The sequence below is a fragment of the Zosterops lateralis genome, assembly GCF_965231275.1.
Source record: "Zosterops lateralis genome assembly, chromosome: 18".
NCBI classification, from domain to species: domain Eukaryota; kingdom Metazoa; phylum Chordata; class Aves; order Passeriformes; family Zosteropidae; genus Zosterops; species Zosterops lateralis.
In genome coordinates, this window is record NC_139778.1 from 10,090,390 (window position 1) to 10,111,690 (window position 21,301).

General features: G+C 44.8%; 1 protein-coding gene and 2 long non-coding RNA genes across 7 annotated transcripts in view; 2 read left to right on the forward strand and 1 right to left on the reverse strand.

Moving 5' to 3' along the window:
• Nucleotides 1-249: 249 nt before the first annotated feature.
• Nucleotides 250-10,955, forward strand: LOC310916974. 2 transcript variants are annotated; one of them, XR_014591377.1, is made up of 3 exons: nt 250-322; nt 9,694-9,750; nt 10,400-10,955. It is a non-coding gene; the product is annotated as an uncharacterized lncRNA (long non-coding RNA). The 2 variants fall into 2 exon arrangements; XR_014591378.1 differs by lacking the exon at nt 250-322 and adding an exon at nt 9,081-9,175.
• Nucleotides 9,772-13,403, reverse strand: LOC310916975. Its single transcript, XR_014591379.1, has 3 exons — nt 13,292-13,403; nt 12,025-12,653; nt 9,772-9,984 (listed from the first exon to the last, which is right to left on the reverse strand). It is a non-coding gene; the product is annotated as an uncharacterized lncRNA (long non-coding RNA).
• Nucleotides 13,404-13,466: 63 nt separating this feature from the next.
• Nucleotides 13,467-21,301, forward strand: part of KCNJ16 (potassium inwardly rectifying channel subfamily J member 16) — a 40,468-nt gene continuing 32,633 nt past the window's right edge. The window contains exon 1 of one of the 4 annotated variants that reach the window (XM_083874887.1): nt 13,467-13,595. The gene's annotated coding sequence lies outside the window, so the exon portion shown is untranslated. Of the gene's footprint in view, nt 13,596-13,616; nt 13,775-21,301 lie in introns of those variants that run through there. The other 3 variants (XM_083874884.1, XM_083874885.1, XM_083874886.1) reach the window with 3 other exon arrangements.

Below are 21,301 nucleotides of genomic sequence, written 5' to 3' on the forward strand. Positions count from 1 at the left end.
ATGTTTTTGTTATCACTCATGATAACATCCATTACATGGATGCAGTGTGGGCAGGCACAGGAGAGAATATTAAAATAAAAGTGGCCTTGGCTCACAGGATCAGGTTTTTCTTTACATCTGTTTTAATGTTGTTAAATTAATAGCTGGTCTGTGCTATTTTCTTGTTTAATAAACAACAAACCCTTTAGATAACAGCCAATCCACAAGATCTCATTACAGGCCCAACTGAGAAAATCTGATTACGGTGATGTGTTGTGCAAACAGCATTTATGAACACTCATAAAAGGGAATTTGGCTACTCAATGTTGCCTCTTCACGGCAGGTAAATAGAATTTGCATTTTTAGATGTGGGAGAGCACCAGGGCTGGCCACAGTTGTGTAAAACCCTTTCCAGCTCTGTGCAGGAAAGGAATTTATTAATTTATAACATTTTCCACCCACTGGATATTTCCAAACAATTGTAAAAAATTAAAATCAGGCAGGTGAAAGGGAAATGAAACATCTCAACAATGATTTGTGAAGGGTGAGAGTATTTACTGTTTAGTGTTTAGCAGGGAAAACTTTTCAGACTGTTCATTAGGCTGCAAGAGTGTGCACAATGTCCTTGCTGAGTGAAAATAAATCCATAAAGAAATGTAAAGTAAAATTAAGAAATAAACAAGTGGCTGCTAAGGTTGGAGGTCCAGGGGGACCTGCTCTCATTAATATTGATGTTAATTTGCTTAATGAGCTTTAAATCACATTCGACCTGGCCAAAACGTGGGGATTAATGTTTCAAATACAGAGCAGGTACCAACAGGTTCTCAGTTTGGAAAGTGTTCAGATTCCTTTGGGATTTCTGGGATGTGGATGAAATGGGAGAGGAAGGATGAGGAACTTTGAGTTTTCCTCTAAAACTCTGGGCAATTTGGGAATGAGTCTGTAAATGACACCCTTAGATCAGGTGCAGGACAGCAGGAAAAAAAATCCAGATGTGGGTATCTGGAGAGATGAACTGGAGCAAGATCAATAAGTAAAAAACTGAATTAAAAATATCCACAAATCCCAGGCATTGGGAATTATTTTATTACAGGGGCAGGGCAGAATGAAGAGGTTTATTAGATCTCCACTTGTCACTCCAAGAGCTCATTTGGTAAAGAGAACTTGCAAACACCACGCCAAGAGCAGCTCTGGAGTGGTCTCTAGCACTGGCATCTAATTAAAAACAAAATTATCTTTAATTAATCTGAAGTGGTTTGGTTTTTTGGTGTTTTTTTCCTCCTGTTTTTTTAATTGCAGTTTTAAAAGAAGCTGTTTCTATTATTGACACTTTTAACTGGTGTGGACAAGGTGATGGAGCACAAGCCACACTCTGCCTCCAGCCCTCCCTGCACTGAACCCAAGGAAGCTGCTGGAACAGCTGGAAGATCTGAGTGTCTGGGTGGGTCACACGGAAAATCCTGAGTGTTGGCACCTCCAGGACGTGTCTTTGTGTTGGCAAATAATGAGAATTCATTTAAAAAAATCCTTTGCTCATGCCTGGGAGGGCTCCAGGTGCTGCTCCATTCAGGGAAGTTTGTGTTCCAAACCTTTACATGGGAGGAAATCCAGTGTCAAATCAAAACTCAGCTCTGTCCCGATGGAAAATACCCACTTGTTCCTAAATGGAGATAAACTTGGTTCCTAAACCAAAATTATCTTCACCTACAGACTGCAGTTTGTGCAGGTGTTTCTGCCTCCGGGAATTGATGCCAAACCTCCCAAATCTTGCCCCAAATTCTGGGCAGGGTGTTTGCCACACCCTGTGCACCTCTGGACACCAAACCTTTTATGCTCCTGAGTGTTTCTGACTTGATTTCTCATCCCAAAATGAACAATTTGGTGTGCCAGAGGAGTCCTGAGCTGCTGCAGGCTCCAGCAGCAATGAGAAGCTTTATCTGACTGAATGAAAATTCATTAAACCCCTTTGCTCATCCCTGGGAAGGCTCCAGGTGCTGCTCCATTCAGGGAAGTTTGTGTTCCAAACCTTTACATGGGAGGAAATCCAGTGTCAAATCAAAACTCAGCTCTGTCCTGATGGAAAATACCCACTTGTTCCTAAATGGAGATCAACTTGGTTCCTAAACCAAAATTATCTTTACCTGCAGACTGCCATTTGTGCAGGTGTTTCTGCCTCCAGGAATTGATGCCAAATCTTGCCCCAAATTCTGGGCAGGGTGTTTGCCACACCCTGTGCACCTCTAGATACCAAACCTTTATGCTCCTGAGTGTTTCTGACTTGATTTCTCCTCCCAAAATGGATAATTTGGTGTGCCAGAGGAGTCCTGAGCTGCTGCAGGCTCCGGCAGCAATGAGAGGCTTTATCTGACTGAATGAGTGGTCAGATTTTATTCCTGGGACTCCCAGCAGCTTTTCCTCTGAGTGTTCCCCACCAGCCAACGGGGATGTGTGAGGGCAGGTCTATTTAAATAAAGACAACCCTGGAAAACATTCCCAGGGAATGGGAAAACTCTCCTGAGCAGGGATCTGCTGATGTGTGCAGCCTGATCCTGCCTCCACAGCTCTCTCAGAACTTTAGAATTTGCTCTTTCTCCTTTCTTTCTTTCTTTCTTTCTTTTATTTTTTTTTTTTCCCCACTGTCAACCGGCCAAACATTTCAAACATTTTCCTCCAACAAACGTGTCCTTGTGAGGAAAAGTCCATTAGTAACAGAGTAGTTGCATCTTGTCAGGACCAGACTTTAATGGCTGTTTGAATTTTAACTACTATTTGCTAACTATTTCTGTCCCAGCCAACTAAGACCATCATAAAAACCATTAAATCCCAAGTGAGTGGCCCCAGTGTAGCTGCAGGGTGTAACAAGGAGTCTGATCTGAATTTATCCACTGCAAAGCAAAGCCCTGTGACCCTCACAGCCTTTTGGGAGCTGGAAACTTTTTCTGTTTTCCAGCAAGGATTGCCTGGAAGAATAAAAGAATAAAAGTTCTCTTCTTTGCCCTGGGGAAGGCCCAGCAAGGCCTGCAGGTAACACGACACACACACACTGAAATCCATTTTCCTCTTTGCAGGATGAATGAAGACACTGTCAAATGTCTGGCACTGAATTTCTGAAAAGTGTGGGACAATGCAAGGCAGTGTTTGGATGAGGGGAAAGGCTCCCTGTGCAGAGGGACAGAAAACACAGAGCTGAGCAGGGCAGGTGAGGCAGACTGAATTTGGCATTTTTTCACCCTTTTTATCCACTGCTGGTCCCTCATGGCACCAGTGGAATGGGCAGGGAGGGGACAGGACTGGAGGTGGACACCCACGGCCAGGTGGAAAATTCACCTGCAGGAGCTTTCCCAAACCTCTCCCATGGACCAAAGGAGGTGGATATTGATCCCCACCTCCTCAAGCACAGCCCTGCCCTCCTCCATCCTGATACCAGGGGGAATGTGAATCTCCTGAGCCAGGGGAAATAAAATCCAGCCACAGAGAGATTTATCCTCCACATTCCTGTTCCCTGCAAAGGCGTGGGGACACAAATTAACTCTGCCAGCATTTGCACTTACTCAACAAATCTGAGCCATTGAAGGTGGTTGGGACTAATAAATCAAAGTCGGTGAAAGTTAAAAAAAAAAGAGAAAAAATTCAAGGCATGGCTCTTAACTGAAAGAGGTTTTATCTTTAAATAGGTGTGAGGTAACAAATGAAGTAACACAGTCAGTGCAGGAAAGGAGAAAGGTAGAACAAAGGTTAAAACAACTCAGATTTCCTGGTTGTTTACTCGTGGCCCAACCAGAGTCTATTGAAGGGAAGAGAAAGCCTCAGTGGGCTTTGGAATGGGCTGTTAAGACATTCACACATCCTAAATGATCTCTGGATGTAACCAGTGCCTGGAGTGGAGAATGGAGAATTAAAAATAAGCTCCGGCGGGAGCAGAACAGAGAACTCACCAAGCCATTTTCCATGCACAGCCCTTTCTCTCCCAAAAACAGCAACAGGAAAAAAAAAAAAAAGGCCAGCCCTAAACCAACCCCAGCCCTCACAAGTGATGTTCAAAACAATGCCTGGCGAGGGAGGAGAGCTCTGCTCCGCATTCCAAGTGCCACAGCTGGAGACACGGAGCCAAAAACGCTCCCTGAGTGGATGGATCAGGGAGAAATGGGTTATTCCCTGGGGAACAGAGACACATTGGAGCCCTGGGCACTGAGAATTTCAGCCTTTCTGTGCTGACAGGCTCTGACACCCACAAAAACACTGCACTGACCTGAGGATGTGGAAAAGGCTCCCAAAATTAAATAACAGCACTGGGATTGTGGGTGTGGGGTTTGAATAGAAGTGTGTGATGTCACAGGGTGGAAAACTCAGAGTTTAAGGGTTTAGAATGCAGTGATATAGATATAAAGCAAGATGGAGGATTTAGGGCAGAGGCTGAGTCCTTTTTTGTCTTCTTCATGGTCTGGGTGGGGTTTTGTAATTGGGTAGAAAAATCCCCATTGTGGCCACGGGTGGTTGGTTATTGGGGTAAAAGTAAAAATAATTTAAGTGTCATTTCATAATTGGACAGTTCATGCCTATAAGAACTTGTAGAGAGATAGAGACAGAGCCATTTTTCACTTTGTTATCCAGAACTCACAACTTGTGAGAGTGTGGCATAGATAAGAATTAATAAACATCTGAGTCCCAACATGAATGGGCATCTCCTGAGCTCTAACAACAGAAAAGAAGACAAGGAATCCATATTTTAAAAAGGTGTTGCCCAGGAATGCTTCACCTTTGTGGGCTGGAGTCCAGGCCTGGCACACCAAGAGCTCCCATCTGTTGGGGCAGCATTGATAAGGCAGCCCAGGGTAAATGGTGTTGAGATCAAAGGGCTCAGTGGATCACGCTGAAAAAATCATTTCCTTGGGCTTCACTAACAAAAAACCCAAAGGTGAAGTTCTTACTCTTAACGCTCTGCTCAGTGCCTCAGTAAATCACAGCACACACTTGGCTAAATCATGGAATCATGGAATGGTTTGGGGTGGGAGGGACCTTAAAGCTCATCTCGTTCCACACCTGCTGTGGGCAGGGACACCTTCCACCGTCCCAGGCTGGAATTGGGCACTGCCAGGGATCCAGGGGCAGCCACAGCTGTGCCAGGGCCTGCCCACCCTCACAGGGAAAAATTCCATCCCCAAATCCCATCCAGCCCTGCCCTCTGTCACTTTGAAGCCATTCCCTGTGTCCTGTCCCTCCATCCCTTGTCCAGAGTCTCTCTCCATCTTTCCTTTGGACTCCCTTCAGGCCCTGCAAGTCCACAACGAGGTCACCCCAAAGCTTCTCCTCTCCAGGCTGAACAATCCCAACGCTCTCAGCCTCCCTCCATCCCTCTGATCATCCTGGTGCCTCCTCTGGATTTTCTCCAACATCTCCACATCCTTCCCGTGCTGGGTTCCCCCTCAGCCCCATGGGAGGCACTCAGAGCTCCCTTCCCTGGTCCAGCCTGGTCAGAATTCCTCTTTTTCCCCAGACCCCACAGTGCTCTGTCATTTCCCAGCACTGGGAAACCCCCACCCCAATTTCCACCACGACTTGAGCTGGTTGTGGAGAGCCCAGCTCATCCCCTGGGTTTGAATTTCCTGTGGTTGGTGTCACTCAGGCCCAGGAGCAGCAAATCCCACCTGCCCAGTGGTGGTTTCACAGGGTGATCCTGCTCTGCCTCACTCACCAGGCTAATTTGTCTCTAAATATGTTATTTTTATTTTTAATTTTTTTTATTTTATTTTATTTTATTTTATTTTATTAGGATCAGCTCAAGGGTTTGCCTGGTCTCAGGGCTGTTTAATGGGGATTAGCTTGAAGTGAAAATGTGTTTTCCATTTGTCAGAGGAAGACACAACAAGGGAGCAGAGCCCTGGGGATTACTGAGAGCTTTGGGTGGTTCTGGGAGGCCAAAGGCCAAGAGGCTCCAGCTTTCAGTGGAGTGTAATAATCCCCTGGAAGAGCACGGCCCGGGGTGTCTATTGTGCAATTATGGGATGGAAATGGCAGTGCCGGGCTGACCTGGGGGTGGTTGGCTGGGTGTCACTAATGCAGCTCCACCAGCGTCGTTTTTAGGATGGTCACAACACACACAGAGACACAGTGAAAGTTCAGAAGGTTTGTTTTTATTATGGCTTCATGCTGCCTTCTATACAGTTTTTACAAATCTCCAGAGTAACTTCTAATTGGTTAATGGTTTTCTCGTTAATTATTCTATTGGTTAGTAAAAGGCATTTTACTTGTCTATCAAATCTATCTGTTCTTGGATTGTTTGTGTATTTGCTTTACTGATTCTCATGGGACAAGTCACTTGTTGTTACAGGTGCATTTATTTTTCACCCTTAGAATAGATTGTTGTGTTAAAGGAACTTCTCATTCCCAAAACAGCTTCACATGGGAACTCACAGATCACTTGGTGGCTGCACTTAGGAGAAATGACAGGCTGGATTTTGACCCTATCCCTGCACACCAGGATCAGGAATAGGGTAAAAGCCAGGGAATGAATGCTCTGTGCTCCTCTTCTCCTGCTCCCCTGGGATGCAGTGCCCCTCACTCCCCAGAACAGAGTTCAGCTCCTCATTCCTGGATAATGTCATTTCACCCACCTCAGGATGCTTAAACAGTTAATGAGTGGCACACAAATTTCTATTTCTGGTCTCAGGGAGGTCACAAACACTGCACAGTGTTTGTCTGCTCCTGCCTGTGATGTGGGAGATTGAAATCTTTGTAATAATTAAATGATTTGCCAACAGAGGATCTCATTGCCTTGTCTCCTCTCTCTTCATTTATTCACTCTGTGGTTGCTAAACCTTTTCCTTGCCTGCAGGGCACCTCTCTCTGCTGTGGCTGAGGCACACGGAGGATGCTGAGCAGCCCCAGGAGTTCTGCCTGTTCAAACATTCCTAAAACCACACACACCATGCAAGACAAATACAAATTTTTCTGGAGAACCTTCCCACCTCAGCATCCTGAAATAAAGGGTTGGGATTTGCTGGGGCTGCAGCATCCCTGTGATCCTCCATCACCCCTTGGATATTTGCAGTTGGAGTCCCAGGGATACAATGATATTATTCCTATTGCTCCTTCCCTCCATCCCAGCTCTTTGCTGGCTGCATTTCTCGGGACAGGTTTGAATGCTGGAGGTGACCTTGTGAAAACCACCTTCTTCATTATGAAAAGCAGGTCAGAAATCCCCCTGGGCACAGCGAAATGCCTCACCTGCAATTCCTCAAATACTTTCCACTGCTGTTAATCCCTTTAGGTGCACGAGGCCCCCTGCACACACAGGGCTGCTCACTGAACAGACATCATCTGGAGGGAGCTGGACACAACATTTTGGCACCCAACTGCCTGGATGGAGAACACCTAGAAGTGTTATTTGTGGGTTCATCAACACCCCCAGTGATTTCCTGGGATGGCTCCTCTGGAGGGTGTTGGATGAGCATCCCCTTGGATGAGCTGGGACCCGAGGAAGGGAGTCTGAGCCCTGGGCAGGGGGTGTGGAGCTGGTCCAGGGGGTTGGAGACCTTGGCACAGAGCCCAGGAAGACACTGGGTTGGATTTTAGTCCATGGGAGAGGCTTCCAACACTGAGAGAGGAATTACAAACCACAAAGGGGTGAAAACAGTAGTTCAGCACAGCACAAGATGGAAAATTCAGTAGTTTTAGGGCTCACAGAATAGAGGTAAATGGAGGACAAAATGGTGGAATTTGGGTGGTGCCTCGTGTTCCTCTCCTTCTCCTCCTCCTCCATCTCCTGATGTGGTGATGGCACAAAGTGGTTTGAGGGGGTTGGGTCAGAGCAGAAATGACCCTTCCAGTGCAGGCCCTGGGCATTGGTGTGGAATTGTCAATACCAGACACGGAGTTCTCTGTATCAGAGCAAAGCAACGCCCCATCGGGGGCCGTCCCCTCGTGTCCTCGCCGCTGGTCAGAGCTCGGCTGGGAGCGGAGAAAACTGTGACAGATCAAATAATAAACAGCACGGGAAACCTGGAAACAGAACCTTGAAAACTCTGTTTATTTCTTGTGACCTGGCTCAGGGCTTTTAGAGGGCCAAGGACTTTAAACAAGCTGAATCTCAGGTGAGGAAACCCTCCCCAAGAGGAGGGAGCAAACCCAGCCCCGAGCAGGAAATGGAACTTTCCCAAAGTTCACTCTGGTGGAGGAGGTCAGGCTTTGGCCCAGCTCCTCGTGGAGGCAGATGTTGAATTCCCATCAAGAGCTGTGTTTTGGGAAAGCTGAAGAGGTTTTGGGAGCTGTGGTTTTGGCCTTGAATGGAAAACGACCTCCCTGGGCAGGAGCCCTCAAACCTGTGGGGAATGTGGGATGGGATGTGTGATCTCCACGGGAAAGCTCAGGCCATGTTTGTTCCCAGAATCCAGGTGAATAATCTCCTCCAGCTCACGAGAAAACGGTTTGTGCCCACCCCCATGTCAGTTTTTACAGCCCTGGAGGTGTGTTTGGTTCTGATAAGGAAAAACTGTTGGGTTGGGATTGTTGAAATGAAAGCTGAGTTCCCAAGGAAAATGAAAACCAGGATTTTTCCAGTATGTCACTCCACTAAAACAGCAGTTAGTATAAATTAAATGTTATAAATATGCCCTTCAGACAATATTTTGTGTAGCTTTTAATTACTTTTATTAGAAATGCAGTGACTAAAGTGGTGTTAAATTTAAGAACCAGCTTCCTCACGAAATTCTTGCACATTCATTCAGTGACATCAGTTTGGGGTTTTGTATCTTCCTCTTAAAAGGTCTGAAGAAGTTCCAATGAATTGTTTTGGTGAAATATGTGGGTATCAAGCCTGGCCTGGGGTAAACTGTGTCAGATATCATTGAAAAATGTGGATTTATGTGGTCTCATCTAAGTTTTCTCCTGGGAAAGGTGTCTGAACTCCTTGCACAGAGCCAGGAATTCTTTATGGAGAAAGGCACTAAAAGAGGACTGTTGAAAATAAATAATAATAAAAAAAGCCTGTGAAAAGTGGCAGCGTGGCCACAGGAAAGTTGCTGGTCTGTGCTATTTACTTGTTTAATAAACAACAAACCCTTTAGATAACAGCCAATCCACAAGATCTCATTACAGGCCCGACTGAGAAAATCTGATTACGGTGATGTGTTGAGCAAACGGCATTTATGAATAGTCATAAAAGGGAATTTGGCTACTCAATGTTGCCTCTTCACGGCAGGTAAATAGAATTTGCATTTTTAGATGTGGGAGAGGACCAGGCTTGGCCACAGTTGTGTAAAACCCTTTTCAGCTCTGTGCAGGAAAGGAATTGACTAATTTATAACATTTTCCACCCACTAGATATTTCCAAAGAATTGGAAAAATTGGAATCAGGCAGGTGAAAGGGAAATGAAATAACAGCTATTTGTGAAGGGGTGACAGTATTTAGTATTTAGCAGGGAAAACTTTTCAGACTGTTCATTAGGCTGCAAGAGTGTGCAGAGAGAAACGAGAGGGGTCACATCTCTCAGGATATTTAAAATTTTAACCAAAGCATCAAAAACTGCTCAGGGCAGTTCTCCTGAGCTTCCCAGTATGTCACTCCACTAAAACAGCAGTTACTATAAATTAAACGTTATAAATATGCCCTTCAGACAGTATTTTGTGTAGCTTTTAATTACTTTTATTGGAAATACAGTGACTAAAGCGGTGTTAAATTTTGAATCCTGATGGATGAACAATCCTCTTATTTTGCAGCTGTCAATGAAGGAGAAGAAAGAGTTTCCTCTGCCAGGGTGAAACCTTCCTCCCAAGGTGAGGAATCCACCGCAGACAAACGCCAATGTCACATTCCAGAGCTGCTCTCCTTATTGTGCTTGGCCTGGGGCTTCCTCCACCCAGCGCTGCCCTTGGGCCAGCCCGGGACAGAACCAGCCTCTTCTGTCCAATAAAACTTTATTGTGCTGCTTTTCCAAATAACAGTTCCTCTCCTGGCCCTTTGAAAGCCAGGAAGGGACAGAGGCAGGAAAACACAGCTCGTCAGGGACACTGGAGGAGTGGCACAAAAAAAAAAAAAAAAATCTGACAATGCAGCACAGCTTGGCATTCCATTTCCATTCCATTATTTGTTATTATTATTATTATTATTATTTAGTATTTCATTATTAATAATATTTAATAATATTTTAAATGTAAATTAATATTTACTTAATATTTATTTAATGAATTATTATTACTATTTAATGAATTATTGTTCTTGTTATTATTATTATTGTTGTTATTATTATTATAATTATATGGATAATAATACAAACAAAACAAACTGTTTCCATGAGAAAGCACACGGATTAAATTGGAAATAAAAAAATATAATGAAGTCTCATTATCCGTGGAGTCACCCCAATGCTGTTTGTTTGTTTGTTTGTTTTTCCTAATGATTTCTAAAAATTCTTTTTCCTGTCAGTTGTGCTGCCTTAAAACCCGGAATCGTGGAAGGATCCCACAGAACACTGGGAGAGGACAGTGGTGCTGTGCTCCAGGAGGGTCTGACTGTCCTGGAGCTGCCGGGACACAAAGGGATGAGGGATCACCTTTTCCAAGCTCATCCCTTCACTTCAAAGCAACAAAAAAGCTGCCACATCCTTTTTCTGATCCCCCTTTGCCTTAAAAATCCAAGGGGAGAGCTGGTGGGGATGGGAGAGAATCACCCTGAGGTGGTGGCAAATAAACCCTTCAACGTGGAAAAAAGAGAAGTTGAGGATGGAATTCTATTTCACGGAGATCTGTGGGATAAGTGAAATTGTAACAGCAAAAGTGTTGATGAAGAGTATAAAAAGTATTAATAAAAGTGTAAATATTCTCACTTCCACAGAAATATTGCATTATTTTAGATGTGTAAATAATCTCACTTCCACAGAAATATTGCATTATTTTAGGTGTGTAAATAATCTCACTTCCACAGAAATATTGCATTATTTTAGATGTGTAAATAATCTCACTTCCACAGAAATATTGCATTATTTTAGGTGTGCAAATACTCTCATTTGCACAGAAATATCGCATTATCTTAGGTGTGTAAATACTCTCATTTGCACAGAAATATTGCATTATCTTAGGTGTGTAAATACTCTGCCTTCCACAGAAATGTTGCATTATTTTAGGCGTATTTAGATGTGATTTTAGAGTTTTATCCCTCTGCAGGCAGAGGGGCTGTTGTGTTATCTGCTCTGAGATGATCTTGGTGTCGTTTTTATGATTTTTATGTCCTCTGCTGCTTTGGGGTGCTCCAGATTCATCTTGGCTATGAGCAGGAGGTAATTAAGCCCTTTCAGAACCATCAATATTTGAATTAAGACTTGTTTTATTGATCAAAGCAGAAATGCAGCCTGGCATTCCATGTGGGAATGGAATAAAGGTCGACCCTTTCCTCCAGAACCCCAAATATTAATCCATTCAATAATTAAACCATTGATTTGTTTGGAGTTATGCAAACTTTAGGTGGCCACAAATTGAGATGGAGAATTGTGAAAAAAGAACAATATTTGAATTATGACTTGTTTTATTGCCCAAAGCAGAGATGCAGAATGGGATTCCATGTGGGAATGGAATAAGGGTCGACCCTTTCCTCCTCCAGAACACCAAATATTAATCCATTCAATAATTAAACCATTGATTTGTTTGGAGTTATGCAAAGTTTAGGTGGGCACAAATTGAGATAGAGGATGGGGAAAAAAAAATTCCTTCCCTATCTCAGGAAGTGGAAACGAGCGCCAAAAAAGTGGTGGCTCCAGAAGAAAATGCTTTTAAAGGCTTTGTTTAGGGTTTCTGTAATGTTTTAGTGGCCTTTGCCTGTGCTAAAGCAAAGCCAGGATTGGTTTTTCCACCAAAAATAAAAAAAAAAAAATTGTGAATTTTAGTCGTGTTCCCTCCTGGATTGTGGAGTTCTCAGGTTCCGCCTTACACAACGGCACAGCCTCAGCGCAGGGCACTTTTTCATCCCTGAAATGGAAGTTAAATAAGGCTCGCCCCAGAGTAGACAAAACAAGAAGATCCGTAGACTAACTGGAAACGTCGAGATTTGAAAATTACCTGATAGGAAAAGGGAGGGGAGAGGGATCAAAGACGTCCCAGGGAATGAAAAATTCCTTCGCGGCGCTTCCTGTTCTCTCTGTTATGTTAACCAAGGTAGGATTAGGTTTCAGCTGCCAAAAGAAATAACATTTGGGGATTTTTTTTTTAATTTTTTTTTTTTTTTCGGTCTGGGGAAGTGGGATAGAAAGATTTAAGACAGCTTTTTCCGAACTATTTGCTTTTTGTCAAGCAGTCAAGTCTAGTTGTTGTTATTAATTTGTATTACAGAATTACCAAAGTGGGGCTGTGGAAATGCCCAGGCAGGGGCTGGTGTCACCTCACAGCACCCGGAGTGGCACCAGAGCAGACAGAAAAGGGCATTTTTTCACCCTGAGCTGGGGAGTCGTGCTCTTCTCTCCTGGGTCAGGGCATTGAAAGAGTCAAAACTGCATTTTTTTTTTTAAATCTAAATACAAACCCTCCTTGGATTTAGATACGTTTCACCTTGGACCAACTAATTCCTGTTCAATTCTCTAGATTTAGATTTTTCTCCTCATTTCATACCCAGGCTTCAGACCTGGTCCCTGTGCAGGGATTGCAGGAACCATTCCCAGAAATCCAAATGGTTCAAATTCATCTTCAAGAACCTGCATGAATTGAATTGAATTGAATTGAATTGAATTGAATTGAATTGAATTGAGTTGAGTTGAATTAATCTTCAATAAACAGCCCGGACACGATGTGAAAAGGGAAGAGCAGCAGCTGGAACAATTCTGGAAGCTCCCAATGCTGCAGAGCTCCTGTGGAGGGATGAAGGTTGTGCTCCACCCTCACCTTTTTCCAGGTATCTTTTCCTCCCTGTGGAGAGGAAAGAAGTTGTGGGAAGTTGTGTATTTACATCAGTCCTTTCACTGAGCTCTGTACCACTTGAATTCATCCTGCACCTTTGATTTTTATATATTTTTTTCCTCTCTGCTCTTGGTTGACGTGAATTCCAGAATTCTTGCCGGGGCAAATCCCATCAGCACAAAAGAAGTCACGGCCTGTGATTTCACCAGAAAATGGGATTGTTGTGTAGGCTGGAAGTCCTTACCTCAACCACATGCTAATCCAGAAACAAAAGACTTCTGACAGGAAAAAATAATAATAATAAAAAAAATAAACCAGACTCTCCTGTAAACCCGAACATGTTTGTTCTAAAGTTGTCGTTCAGTGGCTGACTCCAAACCCAATCTCGTGGGTAAATATTTGCAGAACCACTTGAGTGATGAAGGGCTTTTATTACCTGGGGGAATTTCCTGCTCCTGCCTTGGACAGGCTCACCTGGATGTGCAGGTGGCCCCAGGTCCCTGCCCGGGCTGTCCCAGCTGGGAAGGGGCTGCTGAGGACCAGGTTGGGTGTTCCTTTCCTCGGGATGGACCCTCTGAGCTCAGCCCCAAGAACCAGGGTCAATGTTTAACCCGAGCCTCTGGAGCTCTCAGCTCGTGCCTCCCTTTATTATTAACCCAGCCCCTGTTTTTGTGCCCGGCCGCAGAGCTGCAGACACGGAGGAGACCTCACAGAACTTCCTGCTGGCAGCCCGAGCAAAGGTAAAGCTCCTTTTGTGTCCTTCCCATTCCTGCACATGCCTGGGCTCTGCTCTTCTGCTGGGGCAGAACAACCTCCAGCAGCCAGCTTGGCTGAATTGAGTCTTTTTTAATTAAATCACTGCACAAATCCAGCTGGTTTCATCCTGATTTCACCCAAACTGAAGTGTCTGTGTCCATAGGTAAAGATGCACTTTAGAGAATTTAGAGAAATAAGAGAATTTATTTATTTATTCCCTGGTCCACTCTTTTCTACTGCTTTTTTTTTTTTTTTTTTTTTCACACCAACAGCCTTGTCTCTGCAACTGGTTTTTTTTGGTTTTTTTTTTTTTTTTTTTTTTTTTTTTTTTTTTTTTTTAATTATTATTTTCTCTTACTAATTTTTATATTTTCATGTTTCATGCTCAAGTCTGTGAAGTCCCTTTAGAGAAATAAGGGAATTTATTTATTCCCTGGTACACTCTTTTCCACTGCTTTTTTTTCTCTCCACACCAACAGCCTTGTCTCTGCAACTGTTTTTTTCTTTTTTTTTTTTTTTCTTCTTCTCTCTTAATAATTTTTATATTTTCATGTTTCATGCTCAAGTCTGTGAAGGTTTGTGTCTTTTTCTCCCTGTGGAGAAGCACTTGGGAAAATCTACACTTATATCAGTCCTTTCTCTGATCTCACCCAGTCCTGCTGTACCATTTACATTCATCCTGCACTTTTGATTTTTCTTCTCTCTGCTCTTGGGGGGTGAAGTGAATTCTGGAAGAAAACTTCTTGTTGAGGCAAAAGGACAGGGACACTCCTCTCATTTGTTCTGATTGCTGTGTCAGTGTGGTGGGAATACTTGGTTTTTTAAAGTCTTGAATATTTGTTTTTAAATCATTAATATTTGTTTTTAAATGATATTTTGTGTGTGTGCTACGTGGTGGCTCAAAACTGGTCTACAGAGGGAGGGATTCACTTGCTCAAGTATTTTATTTTTTTTTATTTGTTGTGAGATAAACTGACATGAAAAAGAAAAGAATGGAACTTCAGCTGAGGTGGAGCAAGGAAGGAGATTGGAATTATGATTGAAAGTTTAAGCAGGGACTTGCAGAACATCCAGAAAGCAGCTGATCATTGTACTGTGTATTAGATATTATATATTTGAAAAACAAAAACGTTTTAATAGAAATGGAGTTTGAAAAATCAAACCAATCAAAATCAAGTTTGTGAAAGAACCAAATCTCTCCCGTCTCCAGCTGCTCTGAATTCCTTTTTGCTCCCTGAGGAAATCCTGTGGCACAGGTGTGATCCCCAATGTCTCAGCCCCAGCTCATCCTTTAGGGAGACCCTTCAGGGGTGAATTCCCCTCTCTGTGCCCTGCCTGATGATGAAAACTCTGATATTCTGCGTCCAGCCCCAGGTGTTGATTTAGGGGATCATTGGCAAGGGATGACAATGTGGCCAGTGGGTATTTCCAAACCTTCCATCACATCTGACAGGTTCAGTCATTCCTCCCCTACTGAAGAATTCTGAAATTAATGGGAATATTGGTGGTATAAATTAGTATTTATTAGAATATTATCAGTTCAGGTCCAAGCGACCCCAAAAATCTAAATCATAACACAGAAAAAAAAAATAAATGAAGAGTTTCCTGATTTGAGGAAATGGAAACCTTGGCTATGAATGAAATGAGAAGCTTTGAACCCCTTTTCTACAATGGCCAGATTCAGATGCAGCAATTTACCCAAAGATTAAGAGATAAACAGGCAAAGAAAACAGGACAAAACACAAACCTGGCCTCGAAAAGAACGGGGGGAATTGGCAAAGTGAAAAAGAACCCTGTGTCTGTTCAAAGGTGACCTGGGTCAGCAGAGGATGAATTTGTCATCGTTTTTTATCAGGAGTTTAATGTTTGTTAAGAGTCCAGAGATTTCTCCGTTTCCTGAGTGGTTTTTTTTCCCCCCCAATTTGGCAATTCTACAAAGCATAAACTGGACTTTAAAGGAATTTTCCTGGCTTGTTGTGGGTGCCACGAAATGCAAATACAGATGATGGTGATGGCATCAAAAGAGCCAGGGAGAGCTTTGAAGATGCAGATTTTGTCAGGGAGCCAAGGGAGCCAATGGAGCAGGGAGAACTGGGATCCCCAGGATCCTGCTGGGGAGGGCAAACACACCTCAGGGAGGGAACAGGGATCATTTCATGGCTTTTCCCTGGATAATCCCTCAGCCCAGCCCAGCTGCCTCAGCCCAGCCTCGGAGCTGAAGTGGTTAAGGGGAAAAAAAAAATGGGAAAGGAGCTTCCCGTAGGGATCTTCTGGAGGAAAGGAGGGAAAGGAGAAGTGGGTGAATTTTATTTTGCTCATAATAAAAGCAAAGTCCTTGTGCCTGAGTTAACTTCTGGTTCTGTTGGTGTGGAAATTCCCAGTCCAACAGGACCTGGGGCTGTGGAGGGGTTTTGGTTCATTGGGGTTTAGTTGGATTTTTGGAAATTTTGGGTCAAGTGTGGGAGCCAGCAGAGAAATTCCCAGTCCAACAGGAGCTGGGGGTATGGAGAGGTTTTGGTTCATTGGGGTTTAGTTGAGTTTTTGAGAATTTTGGGTTGGGTGTGAGAGCCAGCAGCAAAATTCCCAGTCCAACAGGATCTGGGGGTATGGAGAGGTTTTGGTTCATTGGTTGGTTGGGGTTTAGTTGGATTTTTGGGAATTCTGGGTCAGGTGTGGGAGGCAGCAGTGACATTTCCAGTCCAACAGGAGCTGGAGCTGTGGAGAGGTTTTGGTTCATTGGTTGGTTGGGGTTTAGTTGGGATTTTGGGATTTTTTGGGTTGTTTTTTGGGAAGCCAGTCCCCAAACCATGGTGCTGATACTGAATGATAGAATATATCAGATTTCATCTTGTTTTCCTTCATGGACACAGGAACAGAGAGCAGAAAAACCTCATTTTCCAGCACCACTTCCCCACCCAAGCTCAGAGCCATTATCCTGACAATAAACAGCTTAGACTTTCTCAGGGCAAAAAAACTGCAAAGTAGGAACTGTTTTTTATTCCTCACTCCAACTTCTTATTTCCCACAAAACTCCCCAGCACGAGACTCCTCTGTGTGCCAGCAATCAAGTCTTAATCCCCACAGATAATAACAGAAATCCATCCCATGATATAATCAGGGGTTTTTTTTTTGCAGCATCTAATGATGTTAAAATAAATGGAATTACGTTGCTTTTCCTTTTTTTTTTAAGTCTGTAAATTCCCAAAGAGGATTTTCCCCATTTCTACAATGTGCTTAAGGACTTAGAGCTCACTATCAAATGCAGATTTATTATGGGCATGAGGGTTGGCATGTGGCAGCCTCTGCCCAGAGCTGCTCAGGCCCTTTTTGTTCTGCTCCAGGAGATTTTTTTTTTTCCTGATTCTTGAGGCCAGATGCCTCAGGAAAAACCTTTTCCAGTTTTTTTTTTGTTTTAATTATTTAGAAAAAGTGATAAACGCGTCACAACAAAGAGCAAGGAAAGGTGGGGCTGTGGACAGGAGCTGGAAAATATCACTCGAGAGGGAAGTTTTTCTTTCTTTTTTTTTTTTTTTTTGAAGATATTCCCTCTGAGCTGGGTGGATGCTGGGTGCAATCTCTGCTGCCAGAGCTGCACAGGAGCTCTGCCAAAAAACCCCTGCAGGAATCCCAAAAAAAAAAAAGGAACATTCCCAGTTCAATCCCAGGGTGAGGCACCCAAGACAACACCAGAGTGTGGAAAACAGAAAGGAAAATTAGAATTATTCAGGGAGGGATTGTGCAGCCTGAGCTGTGTCTCTGTTCAGGCTGTGGCTGAGAACTCCTGGGTGTTTGTTGGGTTAATCAGGAAGGGCACCTGAGCCTTTTACAGCACTGCCTTTGATAACCCAAATCAGATCCCATCACTAAACAAACAAAGCATTAAATTATTCTCGTGTTTTGCAATGCAGAATAAATAAAATATGAACCGTCGGTGCAGATAAGATTTGAGAGCCACTGCAGTGCCCAGAATACACGACACTGAAATATCATTTCGAGATCTTAAAAATCAGGATTTTTAAAGTGCACAAAGATGGGATTGGAGCACATGAAATGCTGAGGGTTTGTGGACATGATGTGAGGGAACTTTGTCTGGCAAAAAAGATTTTCCTGCTCCTGTTTCTCAGCCCTTCTTGATGGAGACTTTTTATTTTTTTTTTTTTAATTCTTAATCTACTCTGCACAATTCTTCGCTTTGTTCAGCACAAGGAGTTGAAAGTTGCCAGAAGTAAATGACAGACTATTGGAGGAAGAGAATTCCAGTCCTTTAAGCAAAGTTTTCCAGCAGTGTTTAGAAATGGGATGAACTTTAAAGTCCCTTCCAAACCATTCCATGTTTTTATGAAACAGCCTCACCCCAAAATTAATTATTAATATTCAAGAGATACGTCTTGGACAAATTAATTCCAACCTTCACGAAACCAAATGATGGTTTTATTAAATCACCAGATCAGCTGCACAGATTTAGTGGCTGCTGAGTTTCCCTTCTGATAGAATTCTATGAACAGGAACTTTTTGAGAAGAGCAGAAAGCACAACCAATATTTTACTGAAAATCATTTCCAGGTAATCTTTTATGCAGGAAAAAAAAAAAAAAAAAAAAAAAAAAAAAAAAAAAAAAGAAGCAGCACCTCTTCCCTGTATTCTTTCAGTGCTGATGAAAGGGCTTAGCAAGAGCATTCAGAGACAGGATTTGCCAGCCGAGGCCTTGGGCACATTTTCAAAACTCAGACACTTCCACCTTGTCTTTTGTTCCCGGCTCGAATTCCCCAAATCCTCTTAGGTTAATTTGTTTTCCAGCACGAATTCATATGAAACCTAAACCGCCAGAAGGGCATTTTCTTTTCTCTTTTTTTTATTTTATTTCTCTGTGCGCGGCGGGGATGGAGCCCGCCCCGCGGGCCGGGGGCTGTCCCGTTTCCCTCGGGCGCTGCCGGAGCCGCTCCCGCTCGGGGCTCGGAGCCGCCGTGGTGCTGAAGGGATAGCGCCGCGCCGCCGGCCCGCCCGGGCCCCGGCTCTGTCCCATCCGTGCCCCATCCCTGTCCCGTCAGTGTCCAACCACACCACACCATCCCCCGTCCCATCCCTGTCCCATCCTTGTCACATCGTGTCTCATCCGTGTCCCGTCTGTGTCCAACCACCCCACACCATCCCCCGTCCCATCCCTGTCCCATCCCTGTCCCATCCCTATCACATCCTGTGTTCCATCCCTGTCCCATCCCTGTCCCATCCCTGTCCCATCCCTATCACATCCTGTGTTCCATCCATGTCCCATCCCTGTCCCATCCTGTGTCCAACCCATGTCCCATCCCGTGTCCCATCTGTGTCCCACCCACACTGGGACTGCACCACACCCATCCTGTGTCTGATCCGTGTCCCATCCATGTTACATCCTTGTCCCATCCCTGAGCCATCCGTGTCCCATCCCTGTCCCATCCATGTTCCACCTGCACTGAGACCACACTGCACCCATCCCATGTCTCATTCCATGCCCAACCTATGTCCCATCCCTGTCCCATCTGTGTCCCACTCCTTTCTCATCTGTATCCCATTCCGTGTCCAACCCATGTCCCATCCCTGTCCCATCCTGTGTCCCATCTGTGCCCCACCCACACTGAGACGACACCACATCCATCCAGTGTCTGATCCCTGTCTCATCCCTGTCCCATCCATGTTCCACCTGCACTGGGACCACACTGCACTCATCCTGTGTCCCATCCATGTCGCATCCCTGTCCCATCCCTTGTCCCATTCCTGTCCCATCCTGTGTCCAACCCATGTCCCATCCATGTCCCATCCATATCCCATCAGGGCCCCTCCCACACCCATCCTGTGTCCATCCCATATCCATCCCGTGCCCATCCCATGTCCTCCTGTGCCCATCCCATATACCCCCATGTCCATCCCATGTCTGGCCCATCTCCCATCCCGTGTCCCATCCCATGTCCCATCCTGTGTCCCATTCTGTGTCCCATCCCTGTCCCATCCTGTGTCCATTCCATGTCCATCCCATGTACCCCCATGTCCATCCTGTGTCCATCCCATGTCCATCCCACACCCAACCTGTGCCTGACCCGTGCTCACATCTCTCCCAACCCTGTCACACCCACACCCATCCCATGTCCAACCCACTCCTGACCCACTCCTGACCCCATCCCCTCCTCCTGCCCCTATTTCCCAGTCATTCTCCACAAAGGGAATCAGTGTCCAAGTGCTCCAACGGGGCTTTCTGGGAGAAAAGTTGTTCAAAACAACATTCCTGCCCCAAAGCTGGTTTTAGGACAGAGTTAGGGAAGTGTTGAGGTTGGAAAAGGCCTCTGAACTCGCTGAGTCCAGCCATGACCCCAACATGGCCAAATGCACTGCCCCGTGTCCCCAAGTGCCACATCTACACCACTTTTAAATCCCTCCAGGGATGGGGACTCCACCACTGCCCTGGGCAGCCTTTACTGAGGAGAAATTCTTCCTGATGTCCAACCTAAACCTGCACTGGTACAACTTGGGGCTGTTTCCTCTTGTCCTATCACTCGTTACTTGGGAGAAGGGACAGACTCCACCTCTCTCCACGCTCCTGTCAGGGAATTTTGGAGAGCAAGGAGGTCCCCCCAGAGCCTCCTTTCCTCCAGGCTGAGCCCCCTCAGCCCTTCCTGGTTCTCCAGACCCTTCCTTACCTCAACTGTTCTTCTTTGGGGTCACTCCAGCACCCCAATGTCCACAGACAACCTCCAATGTGTCCCACAGAACTCTGTTTCTCCTCCCTTGTGAAAAATACTGAGATTTTAAACACCAATAGAGCTTCATTCCCCCAGTGCTGGGATTTGTGCTGCTCTGCCAGCACGGGGCCAGGAATTCCTGTCCAGCCTGAATTGCCTCAGGCTAATGAGGTGGGACACACCTTAGTCCTGGTGGTGTTAAACTGCTGTTGTTGAACAGCTGCCCCAGAGGGAAATCCACTCACGGGTTGTATTTGGGGTTGTAAAATCTGCAACAGCGCTGGGGAAACAGCAGAGCCACGGGAGCTGCTCTGAACAGTTCAGAATGTTCAGTCACACAGAACAAGGAGCATAAACAGAGGGGTCAGAGCTGGCTGGGCAGGGACAGCGAGCACGGGTCACCCCCAGGGCAAGGGTGACCTGAGCACCGACAGCTCCCTGGGCACAGCCCATTAACAATTCCCCTCTGGCCTCTGGGACTGGCTGCAGCCAGCTCAAAACTAATGTCACCCCGCTGGGGAGTGCACAGGCAGTGCTGGGAGAGATCTGCAAGGAATACAGGACCTGGAGGTAGGAATGTTTGAGAAAATTCAGAGTTTTTCTCACTCAAATGCTTTTGAAAAACTCAACTTTCTGTTCCTCAGTAACACCTGTAGGACCAAGGTGTCAGCCCTGAGGTTGGCAAGGGCTGGGCTATTTCTGTTTATCAAATATCTCATCTGAATCTCCCTGCTGAGGGCTGAATATTTAGGATTTCCATGGCAGCATGTTTCTCAGTGAAAATTCACAATTTTTCTTACTCAAACATTTTGAAAAAACCCCACAACTTTCTGTTCCTCAGTAACACCTGTAGGACCAAGGGGTCAGCTCTGGGGTTGGCGAGGGCTGGCCTATTTCTGTTTATCAAATATCTCATCTGAATCTCCCTGCTCAGGGCTGAATATTTAGGATTTCCATGGCAGCATATTTGTTGGTGAAAAT